This window comes from Triturus cristatus, chromosome 2_1 (genome assembly GCF_964204655.1).
Source record: "Triturus cristatus chromosome 2_1, aTriCri1.1, whole genome shotgun sequence".
NCBI lineage: Eukaryota > Metazoa > Chordata > Amphibia > Caudata > Salamandridae > Triturus > Triturus cristatus.
The window spans coordinates 1,007,532,518-1,007,558,922 of NC_140581.1; positions in this window are offsets into that span (position 1 = coordinate 1,007,532,518).

Sequence of the window (26,405 nt, forward strand, 5' to 3'; positions counted from 1 at the left end):
ATGTGAGCAGGTACACACAATTTTTCGTGTTGCCGTTAGTGTGTTGTTTCTGATGGCATGGCTTCTGTAGTCCTAGGTCTATGTGTTTGGTAGCAGTGGTGAGATGGCATACTGAGCACGAACCACAGGGGAAGTGTCCCTCTACTGGTGGTAAGGCCCAGAGGGTAGGTTGTTTTGTTAGTTGAGTGCTTGGGCAGGTATGCACCAGTAAGTCCCTCATTTTCTGAGTACGTTACCAGTCTCGAGGATACCCGAATGTTTTTTAAAGCCTTCTGTACTTTGTTGGAGGACGGGGTGAATGTTGTAACACAAGTCAGGGTGTCAGTGGGTGTTCGTTCCCTACTCTCCAAAAGGCTCTCCCTGTGGTTGTATTTAGCTCTCTTGTAAACCTGGTTTATCACCTTGTGTGGGTAGTGGCGGTCCGCTAAGTTGGATTTCAGGGTCAACGCCTGCCTTTCATATTCGGCTACGGTGTTGCAGTTCCTGTGTAAACGGAGGAACTGGCCAAATGGGAAGTTGTCCCTGAGTGCTTTGGGGGGGTGGCTTTTATAAAGCAGAAGACTTTTTCTGTATGTATGTTTCCTGTAATTAGATGTAAATAGGTCACTGTTTTGGATTGAGATCCACAAGTCAAGGAAGGGGATGGAGCTCTCTGACCTAGTGCTTATGAATTTCAAAAATGGGTCCAAGGTGTTGACCCACTCACAGAACGATGCACATTTGTCTGTGTGAGCACTCCAAAACACCAGGATGTTGTCTCCACAGTAGTATGTTGATATGGGTTACTTTTGTGTAGGATGGGCTTGCTCTCAAATGAGGCCATGTAAATACAGGCCAGACCAGGAGCAAAGGTGCTTCCCATGCTGGTACCTTGTACCTGATGGTAGAGGTGATTCTGGAAAGCAAAAAAGTTCTCTTTTAGGGCTATGGCTGCACATTCAACAATGAAGGTTATTGGGGTTTTTAATGACCATGGGTCTGATTCATGAAGGATGGTCTCCAGGACTTCAAGGTTGGAGTCCTGTGGGATGTTGGTATAAAACTCTGCGACATCCAAAGTCACCAGGAGATCGATTTTGTCAGGTGTCGGAAAGGACTGTATCAAGTTCAAGACATCAGTTGTATCTCTGATGTAGGTGGGGGTCTGCATCATGATTGGTCTCAGAAAAAAATTTGCTCAGGGGTTCGAGGAGAGACTCAGTACCCAAAACTATGGCCCGGCCTGGTGGGTGTTTCACTCTCTTATGACGTTTAGGGAGGGTGTAGAAGTACAGGATCCATGGTTGCTCGTTATTGAGGAACTCTGCTTCTTGTGCAGTGATCCACCCTTCTGTTTCTGCTTCAGATACCAGTCTCCTGATCTTGATGGTAAGGCGCTTAGTGGGGCCATCCTCAATGGGAACATAGTAAAGGGTGTTCGCCAATTGTCGTCGGCATTCATCATTGTAGGTGGTGACGTCCTGGATGGCTGGTCTGGCTAGGGACAAGTTAAGTTACATGACATAACAGTAACATGCCTTGGCTCACGGTAAATGGAAGTTAGAAGGTGGACCAGTGTAAGAGGTGGCAAAAAAGAAAAATAAACTTAGGGAGAAGATGTGGGATAAATGTGCCAGGTACCATAATAGGATGGCCTATAAGGTGTTGGTATTGGTGGGCATTGGGTGGTGGGCACTTGGCAACACACCTCCTCTACCCATTAATGTAACTGACAGCAAGTCAGAAACAGAAACATTGGATCGTGGATAATTTAAAATAGGCCAGGCTTACATAAGGAAGAAATGCCTTAAATACAACAGTTCAAGAAAAACAACAACGGGATTGCCTATGCTGATATCTATTTTCAGACCAAAAAGGTCAAGGCGCCAATCAAACAAATAATGACTGCCTACTCAAATTTATTTGGAGAGAATAAATTTTTTATTCTTCTAAGAATTGATTCATTTTGAACTTGTCATATATTTAAACACATTAGCACAATATACCACAAGACCAAAAGAAATAAATTAGATCAAAGAGCAATAAGTGACACCAGATGAATGCATAAATGCAGGACAACATCAAGGACAAACCACTCACTTACATAGACAACATGAAACACAGAACATATAACATGACAGTCGTGTCTGTTTTGAAATAAAATGGCAATGATTGATCAATCAAAGTAGAATCAAAGGTAACATTGTAGAATTTATGGTACTGAGTATTCTCTGCAGCGAGTCAATTCAAAGACATTATTTTGCAAATGATTTCAACACTGCAGAGGGTCTCATTGTATTAGTTACACTTGTTAAACAGCCAAATGCAAGACCAAAATAACAAAGGTTGGCAACCAGGCAGTTTGACATTCAAGGAATTGAATCCCACAGGCCCGCCCCAAGATCAGGCCAGGCAAGTTGCCGCTGCCAGCTGACAGTCCGTGACTGCACGGAGGATCGTGGTGACTGCATCGTCGATCCACGGCCCGGCTTGATATCTGGAATTGTGGCTTGGACATAGGGGACTCGGGGAGTCCATGGACACACAATTACAGGGCGCTCCCAAAGTATTAACCCCCTCGCTTGTTTGGCAAAGCAGTGCTCACTGAGCGCGGAAATCTGTCCACCTCTTGGAATTTACCATTACAGTGCATGCTGGGTATAGGAGTCTTTATTACAGGACCACAGCAAATCAACCAATTGGGACAAGCTTTACTTCCGCCAATGGGAGAGCCAATAAGATATTTGAAGGAGGGAGGTGGAATAACCCTGAGCTACCGGCATCGTAAGAAGGCGATTAACGCCAAAATGCATCGTGCCTAAATAGCTGTGATTAAATGGTCTCCCAGAAATTCCCCGCTATGTCCTCTGATTGCCCAGCAGTGGAGCGGTCTCTTTTTATATATAGTTATAGTTAGGACCTATTTTCCATAGGAAATCCGCAACATTCTATTTGGAATAACGTTGGCGCTGATTGACTAATCTTCGCGAAATTTTCCAAACTTTTGGCCAGCTCCGGTCTGCTCCTATCCAGAAAATTTCACGGTGATTTGTCAAGCGGGGTCCGAGAAAAAAGGGGGTCCCAAAACGCGTTTTCCCCAGGCATTTTCCCATAGGACCTGTTGACGCAGCTACAGCCCGGACTGCTGAACGGAATTACACCAAATTTGGCAAAGAGGTAGTCCTCAGTTCAGACTCATGCCTTTTGCTTAAATGGTGTAAATCCGTTCAGTAGTTCCTGAGACAATTAGAGTTAAAAAGATAGATATATCTGGGCGGAGCCTAACCACACATCTCATCGTGAAATCTGATTGGCTATCAGTACTTCATCCAAGAAGTGTTGGCAGCCATCTTGGGACAAATATACATGATAACACCTCATTAAAAAGCATTGCAGTTAATAGAAGGTTTTAAGACTTTAGTTACATTATAAATCATTTGTTGATGGTACCATACTCATTTTAGGAAATGTGGTGTGTTCTAAGGTGATTTTACCATGTGAAAAAGTCTTCTGCTGTGATATCATGAATCATGTTTGAGAGAAAACTATTTTCTCATGCTTTTCCCACAGAGGTTTGGAAGGTGATCTATAAGCTAAACTGAGAGCATAATTTCTGTGAATTCACATTATCTTTCTCAATCATGTGAGAATGAAGTCTGACATTTTCAGTAAAACATGTACATCCCACAAGGGCAGAGACTGTCAGTTGATTCCTTTGTGTTCTACTGCAGCTTCCCAGAGTGTTCTAAATAACAACTAGAGCGCTAACAGTCCTTCTTATGACAAACGTATTGCACACCTGAAGCCATCTTGATTGGAATAAAGTGATAACTCTTAAAACATTTAATTTAAAAAGGAACAAAATGAGGGGGTTCATTTTGCCACAGAAAGTATGATTAGTGCTGCAGAAAGAAAAATTAGGACACATTTTGAGTGACTTCTCAAATCCTCTTCTATTTCATTAAAAAATTCTGACATGCAGACTAAAACATGCACTTTCAATACCCGCAGCAGACTTCCCTGGTGAGCAGTAGCTTTACTAAAGTGATCTAATGAGCAACTAGAGTGCTAACATTCTGAATTTATGGCAAATGTGTGACACATTTGAATGCCTTCTTAATGGAATCAAAGTAAATAACTGAAAGTATTTCCTACTGAGGAGACTGTAGTAAATGAGGAAATTAGGAAACTTCATAACAAATAAGTCTCCCAAAATGGCCACCAGAGACAAAAGAGCCCAAATGTAGCCCAAATATCACCCAGATGTAGCCCAAGTATAGCCCAATGGCAGAGTGTCCCAGAGTGTTCTAACAAACAACTAGAGCGCTAACAGTCTTACTTATGACAAAAGTATGGCACACCTGAAGCCATCGTGATTGGAATAAAGTGGTAACACTTAAATCATTTAATTTACAAAGGAACAAAATGAGGGGGTTCATTTTGCCATAGAAATTGTTTTCAATCTTTCATGTACATAACATGCTTCTGTATGCATATATGTATATGTATATGTATGCATGCATTTATATTTATGGAGATATGCAGATTATATATATATGTTTATATATGTATGTATATATATATACACATACATATATAAATGCATATATATGCATATATATATGTGCATATGTGTGCGTGTAGAGAGAGGTAGAGCGAGGTAGAGAGGTAGATGTGTAAAGGTGTAGCGGTAGAGAGGTAGAGGTAGAGAGGCAGAGAGTAGTAGAGAGAGAGGTAGAGAGAGGTAGAGAGGTAGAGAGTAGAGAGCGAGTAATAGAGAGTAGAGAGTGAGTAGTAGAGAGTAGTAGAGAGAGTAGTAGAGAGTGAGTAGTAGAGAGTAGTAGAGTGAATAGTAGAGAGTGAGTAGTAGAGAGTGAGTATTAGAGAGTGAATAGTAGAGAGTGAGTAGTAGAGAGTAGTAGAGAGTAGTAGAAAGTGAGTCGTAGAGTGAGTAGTAGAGAGTAGTAAAGAATGAGTAGTAGAGAGTGAGTAGTAGAGAGTGAGTAGTAGAGAGCGAGTAGTAGAGAGTGAGTAGTAGAGAATGAATAGTAGAGAGTGAGTAGTAGAGAGAGAGAGTAGTAGAGAGTGAGTAGTAGAGAGTAGTAGAGTGAGTAGTAGCGAGTGAGTAGTAGAGAGTAGTAGAGTAGTAGAAAGTGAGTGGTAGAGAGTAGTAGAGAGTGAGTAGTAGAGAGTGAACAGTAGAGAGTAGTAGTAGAGAGTAGTAGAGAGAGAGTAGTAGAGAGTGAGCAGTAGAGAGTGAGTAGTAGAGAGTAGTAGTGAGTGAGTAGTAGAGAGTGAGTAGTAGAGAGTAGTAGAGAGTGAGTAGTAGAGAGTGAGTAGTAGAGAGAGAGTAGTAGAGAATAGTAGAGAGTGAGTAGTAGAGTAGTAGAGAATGAGTGGTAGAGAGTAGTAGAGTGAGTAGAAGAGAGTAGTTGAGAGTGAGTAGTAGAGAGTGAATAGTAGAGCGTAGTAGAGAGTGAGCAGTAGAGAGAGTGAGTAGTAGAGAGTAGTAGAGAGTGAGTAGTAGAGAGTGAGTAGTAGAGAGTAGTAGAGAGTGAGTAGTAGAGTAGTAGAGAGTAGTCAGTCAGTGTCAGTCAGTCAGTGTCAGTCAGTCAGTGTCAGTCAATCAGTGTCAGTCAGTGTCAGTCAGTCAGTACCAGTCAATCAGTGTCAGTCAGTCAATTTCAGTCAATCAGTGTCAGTCAGTGTCAGTGTCAGTCAATCAGTGTCAGTCAGTGTCAGTCAGTCAGTGTCAGCTAGAGCAGGTCTGCTGACCTGGTTCTCTGGCTCTAGAGCAGCTCTGCTGACCTAGTTCTAAGGCTGTAGAGCAGTTCTGCTGATCTGGTTCTATGGCTCTACAACAGCTCTGCTGACCTGGTTCTCTGGCTCTAAAGCAGCTCTGCTGACCCAGTGCTATGACTTGAAAGCAGTTCTGCTGACATGGTTCTCTGGCTCTAGAGCAGCTCTGCTGACCTGGTTCTCTCCCTCTAGAGCAGCTCTGCTGACCTGCTTCTCTCCTTCTAAAGCAGCTCTGCTGACCCGGTTCTATGGCTCTAAAGCAGTTATGCTGACATGGTTCTCTGGCTCTAGAGCAGCTCTGCTGACCTGGTTCAATCAATCAATCAAATGCTTTATTCAACAACTTAATGTCATAAAAGTAAACAATTCAATCAATCATACATTACAATTAATAATAGAATATACAAGATATCAACTAACAACTCATAGCAATACGCTAGAAAGGCTTAAAATACAAGATTCGAAAGATAGAAGCATACAAACAGTATTGGGGTGCAAAACTAGAAATGTCTTTTCCTGTATTTCATCTTATGGGGTTAGAGCTTTTCTGGGCATCTAATACAAGTTGTATATAAAGTGCAAAATGCAATTAAAAGCTCATGGATTAAAATGACACATTGGTCCTCCGGATAAAATTTCAATACCAAAAGGGCAAACATATTAGGATACAAAATTTCAAATTTCTCCCCCCATGATACATCTTAGAGTAAAACATTTTTTGTAAAGTGCGAAGTGCGTACGAGATAAAGTGCAAACATTTTATTCCAGGCAATCGTGAGGAGTACCATGGGTTACGCTACATACAATAAAAACGTTATTAAAAGTGCTATGTGCATATAAGACAGACTCATAGGTTTAGGGTGATCTACTGATATCTTGACACATTATTGTCCTCCTAGAAACGGTCCTTCAAATAAGTTTACATTGATGTTAAAAACACAAATCTATAATTTACATGATGACGTTTAAGAATCTAGACGATAACAAATGTCTGTTTTTCTTGAGCCTCATAGCAGCAACCAGAAAACATGCAATATTAAAAATATCCCATGGTGTACTCAATGACTGAAGATAGAGTAATGCTGGTCTAACCTGCAAAAAGCCCTTTCCTCTCAGAATTGGAATTATGTACTTGTTACGAATTACAGTATAAAAAGGACAAACCGTCATAAAATGAAGGGTATTCTGGGGAGAAAAATTGTCACACTTACAAGGAATCGCATACTCAGGATTACACCACTCCTGGAAATCACCTACTGACCTGGTTCTCTCCCACTAGAGCAGCTCTGCTGACCTGGTTCTCTCCCTCTAAAGCAGCTCTACTAACCTGGTTTCTCTGGCTCTACAGCAGCTCTGCTGACCTGGTTCTCTGGCTCTAGAGCAGCTCTGCTGACCTGGTTCTTAGGCTCTAGAGCAGCTCTGCTGACCTGGTTCTCTGGCTCTAAAGCAGCTTTGCTGACTTGGTTCTCTGGCTCTAGAGCAGCTCTGCTGACCTGGTCTCTGGCTCTAAAGCAGCTCTGCTGACTTGGTTCTCCGGCACTAGAGCAGCTCTGCTGGCCTGGTTCTCTGGCTCTAAAGCAGCTCTGCTGACCTGGTTCTCTCCCTCTAAAGCAGCTCTGCTGACCTGGTTTCTCTGGCTCTACAGCATCTCTGCTGACCTGGTTCTCTGGCTCTAGAGCAGCTCTGCTAACCTAGTTCTTAGGCTCCAGCGCAGCTCTGCTGACCTGGTTCTCTGGCTCTATAGCAGCTCTGCTGACCTGGTTTTCTGCACTCACGATGCACGCACCCGACTTCGCGAAAACATATTTAAAAATAACATACGTTTATTATAAGTACAAATATATTATTTTTATGAATATCTTACATAATCTCTTGCCCTAATATGTATATTAAAGACACATACATATCATTTTGTAACATACAATTTTTTGCTGGAGTCGCGCACCCAGCGCACATATATGACATCACGCGGGACCCGCAACCGCGCAAACATCTCGTACCATAATGCGCATGTGTCGCGAATGCGCGGGAGCAGGAGTCACGGACTGGTCGCATACCAATCGCGCACATCATGTGCTATTAAATGTATATGATGTAACTGAAAACACGCAGGTGTCGCACACCATATGCGAATCCTTCATGACTTTTCTAAAATGGCAGCTAGAATGCCGCACCCACCGTGATGTGTACGCTTTGAGTGTGCGACTCCGAAAAAAATTGGATTTAAAGAAAAAGAAAATAATATAAATATATTAAAATAAAATAATGAGACAAGATAATTGATCAATATTTCAGTTTAACTATAAAAACATTTTTTTTTGCAATTTTCAGAAAAATATATAATGTTATTTAATGAATAACATATTTATAAAAAAAAGTTAAACACTGTAGAAAATCAGTACAAAAAAATAGGTAAAACTACTATCACACTTAAAAATTAGCATTTAAAAAACCTTTGAAATTCTCTGAAAAAAAACATAGGTTTCAGAGACATTATAGTTAGAAGTTAGCATTTAAAAAAGCTTTGAAATTCACTGAAAAACCCATAGGTTTCAGAGACGTTATAGTTAGAAATTAGCATTTAAAAATCCTTAGAAATTCACCGAAAAAACAATAGGTTTCAGGGGTGTTATAGTTAGCTGGCCATTTCACTCGAACAAAACCATAGAAATTCCTCCGTTATAGTTTTGTTCTGCTAACTATAACTCACGCGCCCGCAATGCACTCACTGCTGATGATGTCACATATCGCATCATTCATGACATGGTCAGTGACATCACTGATGACATCAATGATGACATCTCAAATGACATCACTGAAGACATCATCCATGTGACAATCTGATACACCTCATCATACACTAGTATAACCTTTCTTCACTCACTGTAAAATACAGAGAACCATATTTGAAACCATTGACACATCAATACCAGTTACTACATACCCACTCACTGATTCCTAAGTCTACACACACACAACTACCCATTCAACAACAGAATAATTTATACATGCAGTTACTAATTAATAGAACACTATCAAATGCACTTATACACATATATAGACATTGACACATCAACAGTCATCTTAGTCGGTTATGCAGTCATCCTACTCACTCATGAAAAAAATTAATCGCACTTACATTTACTCACTTACACAATTATCCAACAACAACTCATTTATTCAAACACATAGTAACTCATAGTTAATATGTTAAAAAAAGCACCATTACAATTATACACTCATTCATATAGTTACTCTCACAATCACTGACTCTTACACATACTTATTTATATACACCAACTCTCACATACAATGCCTTTTATTTTTTTACTTTGTTGAAGATGTACAACTAAAAGATATATTCGCTCACCAACACACAAATAAATACACTCAGTCACCCAAACAACTGTTTCCACATGCACTCTTAAACCTATACACCTAGTCAATCAACCATTCACACATCTATGCATAGAGTTACACATACCCCATCCAACCACACACAAACTCAGTGTCCCATACAAATACTCACCCAACTAATCAATAACTAATATACACACTCATGTAGTTAGTGACCAACTGATGCAGCATGTTATACAACAACAGAGACAGTGCTGCACACATTCACATAGTTGAGTTACTAATCCATTTATTAAGTGAGACACTTTTAATTACTCACTTAAACAGACAGTCAGACAGCTACTAAATCCTCCATCCAGACAGTTATATATCCTCTCAATCTTCAATACAGATTGGTATATATATAATACATATTTAAATTTCAAACTAAACCACATTCACTGGATGATGTCATCAGTGATGTCATCAGTGATGTCATTTGAGATGTCAGCAGTGATGTCATCAGTGATGTCACTGACCATGTCATGAATGATGCAATATGTGACATCATCAGCAGTGCTTTGCGGTCGCGCGAGTTCTAGTTAGCAGAATAACTATAACGGAGGAATTTCTATGGTTTTGTATGAGTGAAATGGCCAGCTAACTATAACACCCCTGAACCCTATGGTTTTTTCTGTGAATATATGTATATATATATATATATATTTTTTTTTTCACATATACACATGTTCTATGCCTGAAATGGTATTGTTTTGACTTATACTGGGTACTTCCTTGTGTCTAGACATAGCTAAAACTCTCTGAAGAGCTATAATGATAGCGAAACACATGGCAGGAGTTGCTTTTATTTATTTCAGGTTGGATTTCATGGTATTTTACCAATCCAAAGCTGTAATATTGTGCCTGGAGTGGTGAAAGACTTATGTCTTTTTACAGTTTGGCGTGGATGGCACTGTGCTATTCCTATGCTTAAAGACTTTGCTGTAGAAAAGGCAAAATAGTTTTTTCCCTTTCTATCTCTGCGTGGATGGCACTGTGCTAATCCTATGCTCATCAGTGTTGTCATCAATAATGTCACTGACTCTGTCAATATGTTAGGTCATAAGCAGTACATTGTTGCGGCATAGGTTATAATCAGCTCAAGTAACTATAACTGCTTAATTGTAATGGTTTTGTATGAGTGAAGTGTGTGCCTCACGATAACATCGCTGCAACCTTCGTATTTTTCAGTGAATATAAAATCTATTTCTAAAATATTATGTCCTGCTAAAGGTTATTTTTTTTAAAGTTAATTTGTGGGGTTTATTTTTAATACTAAGGGCCATATGTAGGTAGCTAAATACCGGTCGGTAACGGCCGAAATTCGGTAAATATCCAGTTACCGACCGGTATTTAGCTATTTGAGATGTAGGGGGAATATTTCAGGATTCGGTAATTTACCGAATCGGTAAAATTACCGAATCGGTAAAATTACCGATTCGGTAAATACCGAATCCTGAAATGATATGTAGGAAACACTCTAATGAGTGATGAGTAGGAATTAGAATTCGGTATTTACCACCAAATATAGGTTGGTGATAAATACCGAATACCATGCACAACGTGATATTTCGCAGATGTAACAGTGCCATGTGGCAGACATACATGCCCTTCGGGCATGTATGTGCGCCACATGTGCACACATGGACGAATCAGGGGTGCAACAGGGTGTCAATGTGACACCCTGCCACCCATGATACTGCCTCCCCCATTACCGATTCGGTATTTACCGAATCAGTAATGGTAACTGGCTTCCCATTCATTCCTATGGGCCTCCTGGCCCATAGGTATCAATGGGAAGGCATGCCTCATTACCGAATCGGTAAATACCGATTCTAAATTACCGACTTTTTCCGAATCGGTAAATTTTACCGATTCATTACCTACATCACATTTACCGATTCATAAATACCGAATCGGTAAAATTCGATATTTATGAGTCGGTAAATGTGAAGCTACCTACATATGGCCCTAAGTGTATTACAATTTATTTTTACTTTGCTTTTTTTTGTGCTGTAGGCATTCTTTTTTAATACATTTTTTATATGATTCAAAACATAAAAATCACATATGTAAAATGAAGTGCTTTTAATGTAATCAAACACATTTTTGGGGTACTGCGGTACCTTCGCAAGTCCGCAGATATAGACAGACTACCACTCTATGGTTTTTACTCCTGGTCACTTTATCTGAGCAGATCAGAAAGTCTGAATTGATGGATTCGCTGAATATTTGATAAATTACTGCTCATATTCACACCCCTCTATTGACATTACTAACTTTAGAGTGAACATGTTTACAAGTTATATAAACCACCTTATATCAGTTTTTTTTTAAGTTACCCATTTTACCAGTTTCACGAATCCGCAAATTTACGTGCCGGATTTGCGAATGCACTCAAAAACACCCAAAGCTTGCCTTCCACATGGAAAACCACGTGCAAAAACATTTACTTCTCCAGTGAAGTCTTTAGAAGGAGGATTGAGAACCAGTAGTGCCCTTCTTTTACACTACGGCTGAAGCTACATCATCCGTTCAAGATTAGCATCCACAACCTGTTGAGGATGAGGAGGAAGACACACCACCTCGCAGAAAAGAAAGTAAGGTGTGGATGCACTTTTCTATGCCTCCCGGGGAGTGCAGTGTAATATTTTCGGCAAGCAGTTATCCAGAGGCACTGCAAAGAAGTATTCACCTGGGGCAAGTTCCATGTGGGAGCATCTAAAAACAATTCATGAAAGGGTCTACAACCAGATGATGTTATAGAAAGCAGGTACAGCACGACAGTCAACCTCGACAGCAGCCTTGGGAGAACCATCATCAGCTGCAGTCATTACAATACCAGCTGCCTGGGAAGAATTGAGTGACATGGTTATTCACTGTGCAAAATGTCACATTCTTGTCGCTGTAAAAGTGTCTTCTGTGGGTGCATTCTTGTATACAGTGGATACAGTGAAGAAGCATCACTGTTAGGTTTATTGTCTTTGCTTCCAGTGACTACATCATGTGTTTTGAAGACTGAAGCCAGCTGCTTCTTTGCGATTGCCCATCCTTACCACTTTTTGCTAAAAAAAGAAGAAAAAAAATAAAAAACTGTTAAAAACCTTTCTAGAAAAAAAATGGTTCTTGTTAAAATCACCATCTACTCAAACAAAGAGCTAACTGTATTTTTAAAGTGTCAGTGGCCGTATCCGTGTCAGAGTGGGTGTGCCAGTGTGTGCATGAGTGTATGCCAAGGTGTATTATTGGATGCATTAGTGTTTGGCTGGGTGTGTTTGTAGTATGCCTGACTGTGTCAGTGTCGGCATTAATAGATTCCCAGGTGCATCTGTGTATGCATTCGTTTTACCCTTGGTGTGTCACTGTATGGGTTAGTGTGTGTCTGGGTGTTATTGGATGCATTAGAGTAAGGTGAGCTGTGTTAGTGTCTGTATTGGTGTATGCCTGGGAATATCAAAGTCTGCTTTGGTGTTTGCCTGTGTGTCAGTGTATGTGCCACTGTATGCCTGGATGTCTTATTAGATTCATTAGTGTTTGAATGGGTGTGTTGGTGTCTGCATTGCTGTATGCTTGGGTGTCTCTGTGTCTGAATTGGTAAGTCTATGGGTGTGCCACTGTGCACCTGGGTGTGTTATTAGATGCATTAGTGTTTTGGCTGGGTGTGTAAGTGTCTGCATTGCTGTATGCCTGGGTGTGTCAGTGTCTACATTGGACATTTTCTGGTTGTCTCAGTGTGTGTGTCAGTGTGTCACTGGGTGTGTTATTTGATGCATTATTGTTTGGCTTGGTGTATCAGTCTCTGCATTACTGTATGCCTGGGTGTGTCAGTGAGTGCATTGGTATATCCCTAGGGGTCTCATCAGTTGGGTGCCAGGGTGTGGTGTTGGATGCATTAGTGTTTGGATCGCTGTGTCTGTTTCTGCATCGGTGCATGCCTGGTTGTGTCAGTGTATGAAGTGGTAGGTCAGTGTGTGCATCAGTGTGTGCCTGGATGTGTTATTTGAAGCATTAGTGTTTTTCTGGCTGTGTCAGTGTCTTCATTGCTGTAAACCTGGGGTGTTACAGCCTGCATGGGTAAGTCCTTGTGTGTGTGTCAGTGTGGGCCTGGGCATGTTATTGAATGCATTAGTGTTTGGCTGGGTGTCTTAGTGTCTGCTCTGGAAAGTCTATGGGTGTCTCAGTTTGTGCTTCAGTGTGTGCCTGGCTGTGATATTGGATGCATTAGTGCTTGGCTGGGAGTGTCAGTATCTGCATTACTGATTGCCTGTGCATGTCAGTGTATGCATTGTAAGGCTCTGGGTATATCAGTGTATGCATCAGTGTCTGCCTGGGTGTGTTAGTGTTTGCATCAGTGTGTGCCTGGGTGTATCAGTGTATGCAATAGTATGTGCCTGGGTGTGTTTGCATATGCATCAGTGTGAGCCTGAGTATGTGCATGTATGCATTCGTCTGTGCCTGGGTGTGTTATTGTACGGATTACTGTTTGGCTGGGTGTGTTTGTGTCTGCATTGCTGTATGCCTGGGTGTATCAGTGTCTGTATTGGTATTTCCCTGAGTGTGTCAGTGTATGCATCAGTGTGTGCCTGGGTGTGTCAGTGTATAGACCAGTATGTGCCTTGATGTGTTAGTGTATGCATCAGTCTGTGCCTGCGTGTTTTAGTATATGCAAGAATGTGCACATGAGTGTGTTAGTGTATACGTGAGGTTGTACCTGGGAACTACATTTTGCGTCTATCTTTAACCCAAATGGTAGGGAGCTGTCGATGCTTAATGAGGAGCTCCCGGCCGATATGTCACAGGCAGTTGAGCTTAGTGCCTCACTTACGGTGACTGAGGTGGAGGAGGCACTTGCAAAGGGAATTAGTAGTAAAGCTCCAGGCCCAGACGGAGTTCCACTAGATCTTTTTAAGTTGAAGATAAATCTTTGGGCACCCCTGTTAACACAAGTTTTAAATCAGTGGCGATTGGTCCAATTCCAGTATCTTGGAAGGGGGCCATAGCCGTACCCGTGTTTAAAAAAGGGAATATAAATGATCCTGCCTATTATAGGCCTATTTCCCTTATTGACTCTACCGCTAAAGTACTGGGTAGAGTAATTCTTGCCCGACTAGAGTCATGGGCAACTAGTAAGGGGATCATCTCAAAGACACAGTATGGCTTCAGGAGGGGAATGGGAACAACAGAGCAGTGCCTAAATTTGTCTCTGATCATGGGCAAGTACGTGAGGGCAAAGAGTGGTTCTATCCACCTTGCCTTCATGGACTTGTCCTGTGCATTTGATATTGTGAACAGGGGGAAATTGTGCCCACTAATGACAGAAATGGGTTTTGAGAATGCACTAATCCTGCTCCTAAAAAGGCTACATACTAATACATCTGTTTCCATAAGATTTGGACCACACGGAGAAAGGACAAAGCCTATTGCCTCAACCGAAGGAGTTTGGCAGGGGTGTATTTTAGCTCTTTTTCTTTTTTTAATTTATACAAATGGTCTGGAAGCATTTTTACTAGGCAAGAAAATTGATTTTCCCCACATTAAAGGTCAGACAGTTCTGCTGCTCTCATATGCGTACGATACTGTACTCATGGCCTTGACGGCCAATAGCCTCCAAACCTCCCTAGAAGCCTTTACAAATGTTATGGCGGCTTTAGACTTGAGGGTTAGTTTCTCAAAGTCTTACATAATGGTATGCGGCCCAAAAAAGGTTAAAAGCAGAAGTTTTAATGTAAGGGGTAAGTCCATTGAAGGGGTGGAACAGTTTACATACCTGGGGAACATGTTCAGTAAGGATTTGAAATGGGACTCCCTGATTACGGCACAGCAGACAATTAGAGTAGTGGAGGGGCTCTTTAGGTTCGCTTGTAAGTTAGGCCACAAGTCAGTGCCTGAGCTGGTTACCCTATACAATGCAAAATGCTTGTTGGTTGCATCGTATGGGGTGGGCGTATGGGGCTATCAAAGAAGTCACTCGCTGCACGTAGTGGAGAACCAGTTTATTAAACGCCTGCTGATGATTCCAAGCTGCTCTGCCACCTCATTTTCACATCGAGAAGTGGGGATGGAATACATAGAAGATCGTATCGCTACTGCCCCTTTGCTCTTGTGGGCCAAAATTTGGGTCTCAGAAGAGTTACAGTTTTCCAGGGAGATCATCGAAGACTGTATTAATTTGCATAAGTCTGTAAAGATTCCTTGGATTTGGTTTGTGAGGGATAGGTTATCCGAAATTGGGTTTGGTGAGTACTTTGACACCCCGTTGAGTATCCCTTCAAATGCAAAGGGTATAATTAAAGAGGAGTATATGGTCTGGGCAAATTTGCGTCATTTACAATTGAAGGTACCCGGCGCTAGCTGCCCTTTCATGCCCAAACAGCAATATTACCTATCATTTACAACAAACAGCCAGATGAGTTTTCTTTTAACAAGATTCCACCTTAGCACTTTGCACTTTTTGGTAGCGTTCCCCAAACAATCTGGGTGGATGGACAAACTTATTTCTTGCCCATGCGACAATAGAACTCCCCCAAGCACCTTGCACTTTACTCTTTTTGTGCACTTTATAAAGAACCAAGGAGTATATTTTTAGTACCCTTACTATTGAATATTCACCCATGTACATATATTAAGGGGTACATATATCTGCAATCACTGATCAATCCTGTTATTTGCACTGCTGTTTTAAATTTTATTAAAACAGCAATGGGCATTAGGAAACGCTAAGAAGTGCAATAATTGGGTGGGGAGATGAAATGATCTGTATTCCTTGTTACTTTTTATGTCAAATTGGTTCAAAATTTTATAGCCATAATTACATCTATGTATAAGTATGATTCGAGCTTATAAAGGAACTTTTATCCTTTTAATATTTATTAGAAACAAAAAGGTATTTTACATTTGTATTGTTTGTTTGTCAAAACTTTTGTGGCTGCGTGCCGAATAAAGTTAATTTGACTTGACTTGTGTTAGTATATGCATCAGTGGGAGACTGGGTATGTCACTGTATTCATCAGTGCATAAGTGCATGCTAAGTGTGTTATTGGATGCATTACTGTTTCGTCACTGTCCATTCTGTCTGTGTCTGCATTGCTTTATGACTGGGTGCGTCATAGTCTGCATTGGTAAGTTTCTAGGTGTCTCTTTGTGTGTATCAGTGTGTTATTGGCTGGCTGTGTCAGTGTCTACATTGCTGTATGCCTGGGTGTGTGAGTGTCTGCAGTGGTAAGTCCCCAGGTGTGTCACTGTGTGCCTGGGTGTGTTATTGGATGCATTAGTGTTTGGCTGGATGTGTCAGTAGCTGTATCTATATGTAGTTGGGTGTGTCAGTGACTGTATCGATGTGTGTCTAGGTGTGTCAGTGGCTGTATCAGTTTGAGCCTCTGTGTGTGGGCACCTCTTATCTGTGTGTATCTGTGTGTAGCTGCGTGTATGAGTTGCTGTAATGATGTGTGCCTAGGTGTATTAGTAACTGAAGCAATCTGTCCTTGGGTATGCATCCTCAAAATATATAGTTATGGAACAACACTTCAAGAACTAATTAGTAAAGTACATTACCCCAATAGATGTTGCCATTGATCTGTATAAAAAGAAAACAAAACTAATAAATGTATTAGTTTTACAATTAATTGAATTATAAGAATATTGTACGATTTCAACAATGCATGAAGACATAATTCTAAGAAATAACTTATGCTGCAAAGATATGACCTTTTTTTACTGTTCTCGGCTTCTTTACTCATATACTGCAAACAATGTACTTCTTTAAGCAGTCATCATTAAAAAGTGGGGAACAAAACAATCATAAAGATTGTAGAACCTACCCCCCAAAACTGCACACTATCTCATTGCAATTAAGGAACATAGTGCATTGCACTCACTGCAAATAAACAAATCAACGTAAAAGAACTTATTTAACATTTACGAATACATATTCCAATTCACAAAGGTAAACTTAGACGTTTGGTCTTAACTTACACCAAACATCTAGGTTTCCTACTTTGGGAATTCGCAATGGGCATTTATGAGCACTATCTTTATGTCCTGACTCAGTGCGGAGATCAGGCCCTAGTTTGGACTGGACTGTTCCCACGAGGCAAAGGGTCAAGACTAATTTGCATATGGCTAAGTACAAACTGAAATGGCATGGTGAGCAAAAAACAATGGATTTAGGCCCAGATCTCTGTACTGGGTTGAATGTATGACATTGTTCTGCATTCTGTCCATCAATTGTTCTTTTTGCATTTGTCTCCCTGAGTGGGACGGGTATGCCCAGACGTGGGTCCTGTGCTCTCCATGTCACTGGAGTCAAGCTATCGTGGCTGATTATGGGGGAAACCCTGAAACCGGTCCTAGGATGCTTGTTTCCAGTCCAGGGAGGACCTGGCCTGGCCGTTCGGACTGGACTGTTCCCATGAGGCACAGGGTCGAGACTGATTTGCATATGGCTGCGTTCAAACTGGAATGGCATGGCGAGCAAAAAAACAATGGATTTAGGCCCAGATCTCTGTACTGGGGTGAATGTATGGCATTGTTCTGCATTCTGTCCATCAATTGTTCTTTTTGCAAAAGCTACAGTATATCTTAAACTCAATAATGTGGACTATATTGATGTAGATGTTCTCTAACATCGAAGTTGCAAGGATGAAGAAAAGTTGCTTTCAAGTGGACAATTTGAAAAAGTGAATACAATTAGATCTGAAGAAATATATGAGCAATACAGTATCCAGTCACTATATTCAAATGACATTATGGGGGATGCCACTGAACTGCATCAGATGACACAAGCTACAAGAACTCCAAGGAGTGTCTGGAGAAAAGTTTCTTCAAGTTGTTCACACGGCCCCCCTCCCCTGCAAAATAAAAGTGATAAGAAAAAACGGAAAGGTCGGCCCCGGGGGATGGGGTCCCCGGGGCCATAATTGGCCTGAGGAGGAGGGCCATGCGGCCCCCTTCAAAGAATTTAATTAAACATTTTTAAAAAAGACTGCCCATGCCCCGGGAATGGCATCCCCGGGGCCGAAATTGGCCTTGGGAGGGCGGCCCCCTTCCCATTTTTATTAAAATTATTTTTATAAATAGGGGTCAGGCCCTAGAGGATTGGGTCCCCAGGGCCCAAAAAATAGTAAAAGAAGGGGGGCCACACAGCCCCCTTCTAAAAAAAAAAGAAGCCGGCATCTCGCTGAGGCCCCGCCCCTAACTGCCCCACTCTGCAAACGCGCCCCGTGGTGCGTTATAAATTGGGGAATTAATTCCCCTTGAATACTGAGGGTTCCTGGGGGCCAACTAGCCCACCAGGTACCTCCAGTATGTGCCACAGAGTTGCGTTGCAGAGAGGTGGTCTGAGGCCACGCCCCTTTTTAAACTTCTCTGCAACGCAGCTCTGTGGCGCTTACTGGAAGTACGTGGTGGGCTAGTTGACCCCCAGAGACCCTCAGGATTTAAGGGGACTTAATCCCCCACTAAGTCCCCCAACTTACAACGTGTCAGGGGGCGCGTTTGCACAGTGATGCAGGGATGGCGCGTTGTAAATTGGGGGATTAAGTCCCCTTCAATCCTAGGGGTCTCTGGGGGCCAACTAGCCCACCAAGGACATCCAGTACGCACCACAGAGCTGTGTTGCAGACAGATGGTCTGAGGCCAAGCCCCTTTTCACACTACTCTGCAAACACGGCTTCTGGTGCACTGCTGGTGGGGCATTGAGGTCCTCTTGTACCTCAGGACACAAGTGAACTTAATCCTCAGGGTGTAAAGAGGGGTGTGGCCTCAGAACATCTCTCTGCAATGCAGCTCTGTAGCACTTACTGGAGGTACCTAGGGGACTTAATAGGGATGTTATAGTTAGAAATTAGCATTTAAAACACCTTAGAAATTCACTGAAAAAAAACATAGGTTTTAGGGACATTATAGTTAGAAATTAGCATTTAAAAAACCTTAGAAATTCACTGAAAAAAACATAGGTTTCAGGGACGTTATAGTTAGAAATTAGCATTTAAAAAATCTTAGAAATTCACTGAAAAAACCACAGGTTTCAGCGACGTTATAGTTAGTTGGACATTTCACTCGTACAAAACCAGAGAAATTCGGCCATTACAGTTAGTAGAGCTAACTATAACTCGCACCCCGGCAATGCACTGCTGATGACTTCACATATTGGTAGCCAAGTCAGCAATAATGGAGACAATAGCAAAAAGGGCCGCAGATAGACTGGCAGCGTGGAGGCAGGAAGCATACAAGTGTAGCGAGCAGGTTGGGCATCACTCGCAACTAGAGCTAGGCAAAAACCCACTCGGAATACAATAGCAGAATTTAACGATCCTGTGCGAGGGAGAATCACAGACCCAGAGGGAATTTGTAACGTGTTTTACACATACTACCAAGACCTGTATCATGAGGCTACACAGGGCCATTTGGGAAATTTTACGACATATCTTAACCAGACTCCAATGGAACAATTTTCCCAGGAGGATCAGCAACAACTGGGTGGATATATTGCTATGTATTAACAGTCACCCAAGCGGTAAGGCCATTGGCGTAGACAACATACCCCTAGAATTTTACAAGAAATTCTCGACCCAACTGAAAGATTGTAAGCTTCAATTAATTATACATGTATTTAAGGGGGGAAGACTACCTGAATCTTGGATGCAGGCCAAAATTATAGTCTTTCTCCAAAAACATAAAACACCATTGGAACCTGGCTCCTATCGCCTCATTACATTGATAAACTCCGATAATAAGATCTATTCTAAAATCCTCGCCACTCGCTTAGCCTGTGTAATTCACAAAGTTGTCTCTATACAACAACATGGATTCATACCAGGGCGCGGTACAATGGACCATATTGGAAGGGTCATTTCACTTTTTGACGCTGCAAATGTCTCTAGGGACCCAATGGCACTAATTTTGCTGGATGCAGAGAAAGCCTTTGACAGGGTATCCTGGTTTTTCTTATGGGAGACCCTGTCAAGGGTTGGAATAAGTAAGTGACTTCTACAGGCTTTTAAAATGCTTTATTTTCAGCCTAGCGCAAGACTATTTTTTTAATGGTGTACTTAAAGACACTTTTAAAATAACTAGAGGTACCCGACAGGGTTGCCCAAGCTCCCTGCTTGAATTTGCAATTTATATAAATTCGTTCCTACGCCAATTGGAAAGCAACAAGGTTATTAGGCCTATCATAACTAATGGTTGGGAAACCAAAGTTTTGGTATATGCCGACGATATTGCCCTAGTGACTCCCAACCCCTCAATGCCTATAGTCGAGATCGAGGTAGAGGCGGCGAGATATGGGTTACTCTCAGGATATTTTCTCAATCACAGTAAAACCCAAATCGTGTGCAATGATAACGCAACGATTAATGACACCAGAGTGGTAGAAAAGGCAACATATCTCGGAGTTGATTTTACTACTAAAATCGACAACATTGTGAATGTTCACATTGACCCCTTAATCTCCAAAACGAAACCCGAACTGGAGAGATTACATAATTTACACCTATCGATTATTGGCAGATGTAACATCATTAAAATGATATTCTTCCCCAAGTTTTTATATTTGCTATGGGCAATCCCGTTAGAGTTTACCACAAACTGCTTCAAAAGAATTGAAGATTTATTCTCCCGCTTTTTCTGGGCATATGAGAAACCCAGAAGGGCATATAAATATTTATCTTTACCAAGGGAAAGGGGAGGATTGGCCTTTCCAAATATAAAACTGTACTATTGGACCATTACTTTATTATCTAATCTAGCCCTCATACGAGAAAAGCCAAGGTTTAGCATTACTGAAGAAGTACCCACCCCAATAGAACTTATTATGGGGGTAGACGCATGGGGTTGGGTTTGGTGATTCTTGAATGACAGTCATTACAAGAAAGTCAGTTTCAAAACTTTGCAAGGAGGGCACAGCATCATGAGGTCAGTTCGGAAATTGATAGGTCTGGCTCGCCTGAACTACTATACACCACTCTGTAGTAACCCCAATTTACCTGAAATTTTTAAAGATCCAATTGTTAAAAGATGGCACGATGCGGGTTTGTCTAAGCTTGGTGATTTTTATTCTCCAACTGGTATAGCCTCTTTCGAAAAGCTTAAAGAGCAGTATGAATTAGATTGGAGGGATTTCTATAAATATTTGCAAATCCGGGACTTTTTAATGAAGAAAGGTCCAATAGGTTTTGCCAAAAATAATATAATAGATAATTTAAGAAAGAATAAGGTCTTGACTTTTGGAGATGTGTATAACTTTTTCAACGCATTAATACCAGGGGACATGGAGGCTCGAGCGTTAAAGTGGAAAGTGGAGATAGGAATCCCGGAAAATCTATTTTTTCACTCAGCTGAATTAGCACAGAATATCTTAATTCCGGCCCGGCTCCAGGCTCAATGTTATAAATCTTGCTTTTTGCTTTATTACACCCCAAAAAAGATCACCAAATGGGGGACAGGAGAGGAACCCTATGCCCCCGGTGTGCATTATTTCAGGCAGACCTAAGTCATATTTTTGCCTCCTGTGACGCTCTAAGTAAATTAAAACAGGAGATCTCTAACTTTCTCAAGGAGGTACTAGAGGATGACTGTTTCCTCTCCCCGATCTTGATTGGGCTTGGGGTGGACCAGGAAATACAGGGGAAGCCAGGAGAAGAATTTGTGTTTATTGGTATGGCGATACTTCACTTATGCCTTGCTTCTGCCTGGTTGGATCCGTAACCCCCCCGGGTTTCACCGGTGGCTTTCTCGTCTACTAGCAAATTATAATTTCAAAAAAGCCATCTATACAAAAAGGGGACTGCGGTCCCGAACTAAAGGTTTACAAATGTGGGCACTGTTGACCAGATGGATTGAGTAGAATGGGTAAGCTGCAAAACCCATCTTTCTCTTTTTTTTTTTCAAAAACAAAAAACAAAAGAGTGAAGCCAACTCCTTGTGGGAGGGTTAGGAGGGAGGGCGGGGTCTTCTGGGTAGTTTAAAATTAAAAACAGGAAAAATGTAGTGCATAACTCTTTTCTTCTCACTTTTGTTTCCTTTTTTCAACCTTCTTGTGATAATGAATTGTAATTATTTCATATATTATTGTTAAAATATGCATTAATAAAAATAATAAAGGAAAAGAGAAATGCTGCATATATGTTTTAAACACACAAGAATAATTTGAGATATAATGTAGGTATGCCATCAGGAAAATGTTTTGTGCTTTGAAAAAGTAAGATTTGTTGTTTTCAGTTTTAGAAACTTACTGATGCATGTGCATGCTGAGTAACAGAGCAATGTATGCTTGTAGAGATCATTATCCAAGTATATATCAAGTGTGATATCAAGACTTTTCTGACACATAGATGGTTAGAAAATATTAGATACACTAAAACAGACAGTTTTATACTGACAGGAGTTAAACCTTGAGTTATATATAGTCACAACTGTTATGTATGTAACAGCAAAAAAGATACTTTGCAGTCACCCAATCACTCAGCCACTATGCAGTTATCGAATCACTAATGCACTATGTACACACTTAGGCCATCACCCAGACACTACACATGTGCCCTTCCAATCACAGAGGCACTAATTATGTACTCATTGAAATACAGAAGCAACACCCATACAATCATCCAATCACCCAGACACTAACTATTCACTTATACAGTCACCAAAGCTATACCTATGCAGTTATTCAAACCCCCATGTACAACCCATACACTCATCCAAATACTCACTTATAACCCATGCACTCATCCAAACATTCAGGTACTAGTCATGCACTCATCAAATTATGCAAGAAGTACCATTGCAGTGAACCTATCACCCATCCAGTATCTATGCTCCCATCCAATTACTGAGGCAATACTCTTGCACTAATATAATCACCACAGCAGCACACTTGTTTTTATCCAATCACTCAGGCTTTAACAATGGACTTATACAATTACTCAGACATTAGTCATGCTCTCATGTAATCAGCCAGGCACTACTGATGCAGTCATTAAATTATCCAGGCAATGCACATATAGTTTTGTAATAATCCAGGTACTACCTGTTCAATTCACCAAAAACACATGGGAATCAGTCATGTACTCATTCAATCACTGAAACACTACTCATGCAATCTGCCAGATGCTATTTATGCACTTAAACAATGACGTACGCACTTTGCATGCACTGAATAAATCACATATATACTATGCATGTAGTCCTGCTATCACCCAGGGACTAGAGTAGTACTCATTTCATCATCCAACCACTATCTATGCATGTATTAAATAATTGAGGCATTAGTTATTCACTTATTTAATCATTCAGGCAGTACTCCTGCACTCATCCAAACACCCAGATAGTGGCAATATAGTAATGCGAATACACAGGCACTAATTATGTAAATATTGAACCATCAATGTAGTTCCTACATACTCAGGTAATCATCCAGGCACTACTTCTATTCTGAGGGAATCTCCTAGGCACTATCAATGCACATATCCAATCATCCAAGGAGTATTGTTGTACTCAACCACAAACACATGTATATACAAGTTTTAGTGAGGAATATGTACTCTTTTAGAACCATCTGGTGAATTATATATGTAACCTGCCACACACTGTTTGCATGTACTATGCAGAATTAGTGAGCTATATGCTGTGATGAAGATTAATGTGCAGATTTTTATATGCAGTGTCTCTTAAAATTTAAATCTAAAACTTCTTAGTAGAGAAGTACTGAAACTCTAAATCTATCAGTGACACAGTGGTAGAGATGCACAGAAATAGCTCTTATGTTTTCAGATTTACAGTATTTATATACTGTATGTACTTTTACAGTTTGGTTGGTTTACTACAAAAGGGTAAAGTGGTGTTTTAGCGGGAATCAGTGGGAGCTGAGATATGGTGGAACTATGTTGTAGGAGAGGGTGCTTCAATATTTAAAGGTAGCTGATAAATTAAGGTTTGTGTTTTGGTTTGGGTTTGGTACATTCAAGTAAGTGTTTTTATGTAGCTAGGATCATCTGTTGATTTAAAACTGCAACATAACATAAAACAGTTTTTGTATTATGTGTATGCCAGTAGTAAAGTAGTTGGTACATTACCTAGAATAAAAATTAAAATATACTTTTTTTTAACATAATGCCTACAAAAGCTTGGAGGAAAAAGGAACAGAAGCAACTACAGTATCTATGAAGAACTGAGACACAAAAGGTGCAACATGAAGAAAAAGTGATGAAAGAAAAAAGAGCTACTAGTAAGAGGACAAAGTAATTTCTTAAAAATATATATGGACATTTCCAAGGATTACAAAATAATGAAAATAAAATTCAGACTATGAGAAAAAATAACAGTGGACAAAATCTATGTAACAAGAACAGGAAAGAATGTAACAAAGATGGACACACATTAACCAGGAGACTGAAGCAGTTTAAGGAAATCTGACCCAGGATGTTTCGTAGTTATAAATCTACTGAGAACTGAAAAAGTATAGAAGAAGGCGAAAGGCACTGAAACAGAAAGAACGAGTTGAGCGAGTGGCTATTAAGGCCTCTTCTTTAAAGAGGAAGCTTTTCATTTTGATTATGAGGAGACAAAACCAGAAAAAAAGTTTAGAGAATAGAAGTAACTTTTGAACAGTTTTTAGTGGCACATGGATACATTCTTCTTTAATGAAGAAAGCTATCTCCAGGATAATGGATTAGTTCATGCTGTTTATGATAGAGGACGATAGTATGAAATAAAGAATGGCATTCGTATAGCAAAAGAGGTGATGGTACCTAGCAATGTAGAACAAGTTATTGGAGAAGAGGTACACAGAAGGATGGAATTGTATTAGTGTTTGTAGTATTCAACAGCAATCCATTGATCTTTTAGGAACATTTCTACGTATCATTCCAAGGCAAAGTTTAAAACACAAAATAAGTACTTTGCAAGGATTGGATCCTTGCAAAATTAGAAAGCATACAACTTTGCAGGGACACTCACTAGTATGTTTATTAAAGAAAGTGTGCCAAAGCACCTTTCATCATTTCAGGATGTTAGATGTACATCACTCAACAATGCAAACTTTAGTTAGGAGGCTGTACTATGTGAAAACTCCTGAGTTATGTTTAGGAGAAATATATAGAGCACTTTTGCATGATATTGTAGACGTAGAAAAGGTTTGTGATGATGTGCAGTTTCGTTTCTTTGGTCATGAGCAGGAATCTAGGGAAAATGAAGAGTTGTTATGAGGAGGGGTTGCAGAACAGGACATAGATATTACAGTTGATAGTTTTGAAGAAGAGATTTCAAAATTTAACACAGTGTGTTCTGAAAAACCAGAGTAATTTTGTATACGCTGTTGACGCACTCACTAAAAGATTCAAACACGGAGTGTTGACTTGTATTTAAAAAGTGAAAAACAAAATAATGTAACCATTATGTTACTAAACAGGTAGACTCAAACTTTCTGTAAAAAATGTCTATATATCTGTTTTACACTTTGTCATTTGTATTTGTGACTACTGACTTCATTGCGACCTCCGGTGTTGCTGTGAAGATGGAAAATGCATTTTTGATGTAGTTATTTCGAGAAATGAATACAAAGGGGAAAGTTAAATTAGTATCTTACTAAATAGCTACACTGAAACGTTATGTAAATTATGTCTATATATGTTTTTTACCCTTTGTCAAAAACACCTGGTATTTGCAGTGTGTCCTTGGCAATTGCACTCATAGAATCACACTGGCACTAACTATGCAATTATACAATCACCCAGGTACTACTCATGTACTTATGTAATTACCCAGATATTACACACTCACTCACAGATCCATACAGCCACTCACACACCCAGTCACCGACCCATGCAGTCACTCACACGCCCAATCTCAAAGATGACAGGTTATAGTTAGGAAATAAAATTAAAAACACCTTTGAAATTCACTGAAAAAAACAAAGGTTACTTGGAAGTTACATTTAGGAATTAGCATTTAAAAAACCTTAGAAATGCACCCAAAAAAACAAAGGTTACAGAGACATTATAATTAGGTTCAAGTTTCACTCTTACAAAACCAGTGAAATTCAGCTGTTATAGTTAGCTGAGCTAAGTATAACTCACACCCCTGCAATGCACTGCTTATGACCTCACATATTACATCACTCATGACATGGTCAGTGACATCACTGATATCACTCATGATATCTCTGATGACATCACTCATGACATCATCTACAGAATCTCTGATGCACCCACTCATACCCAAATATACCCTTTCAT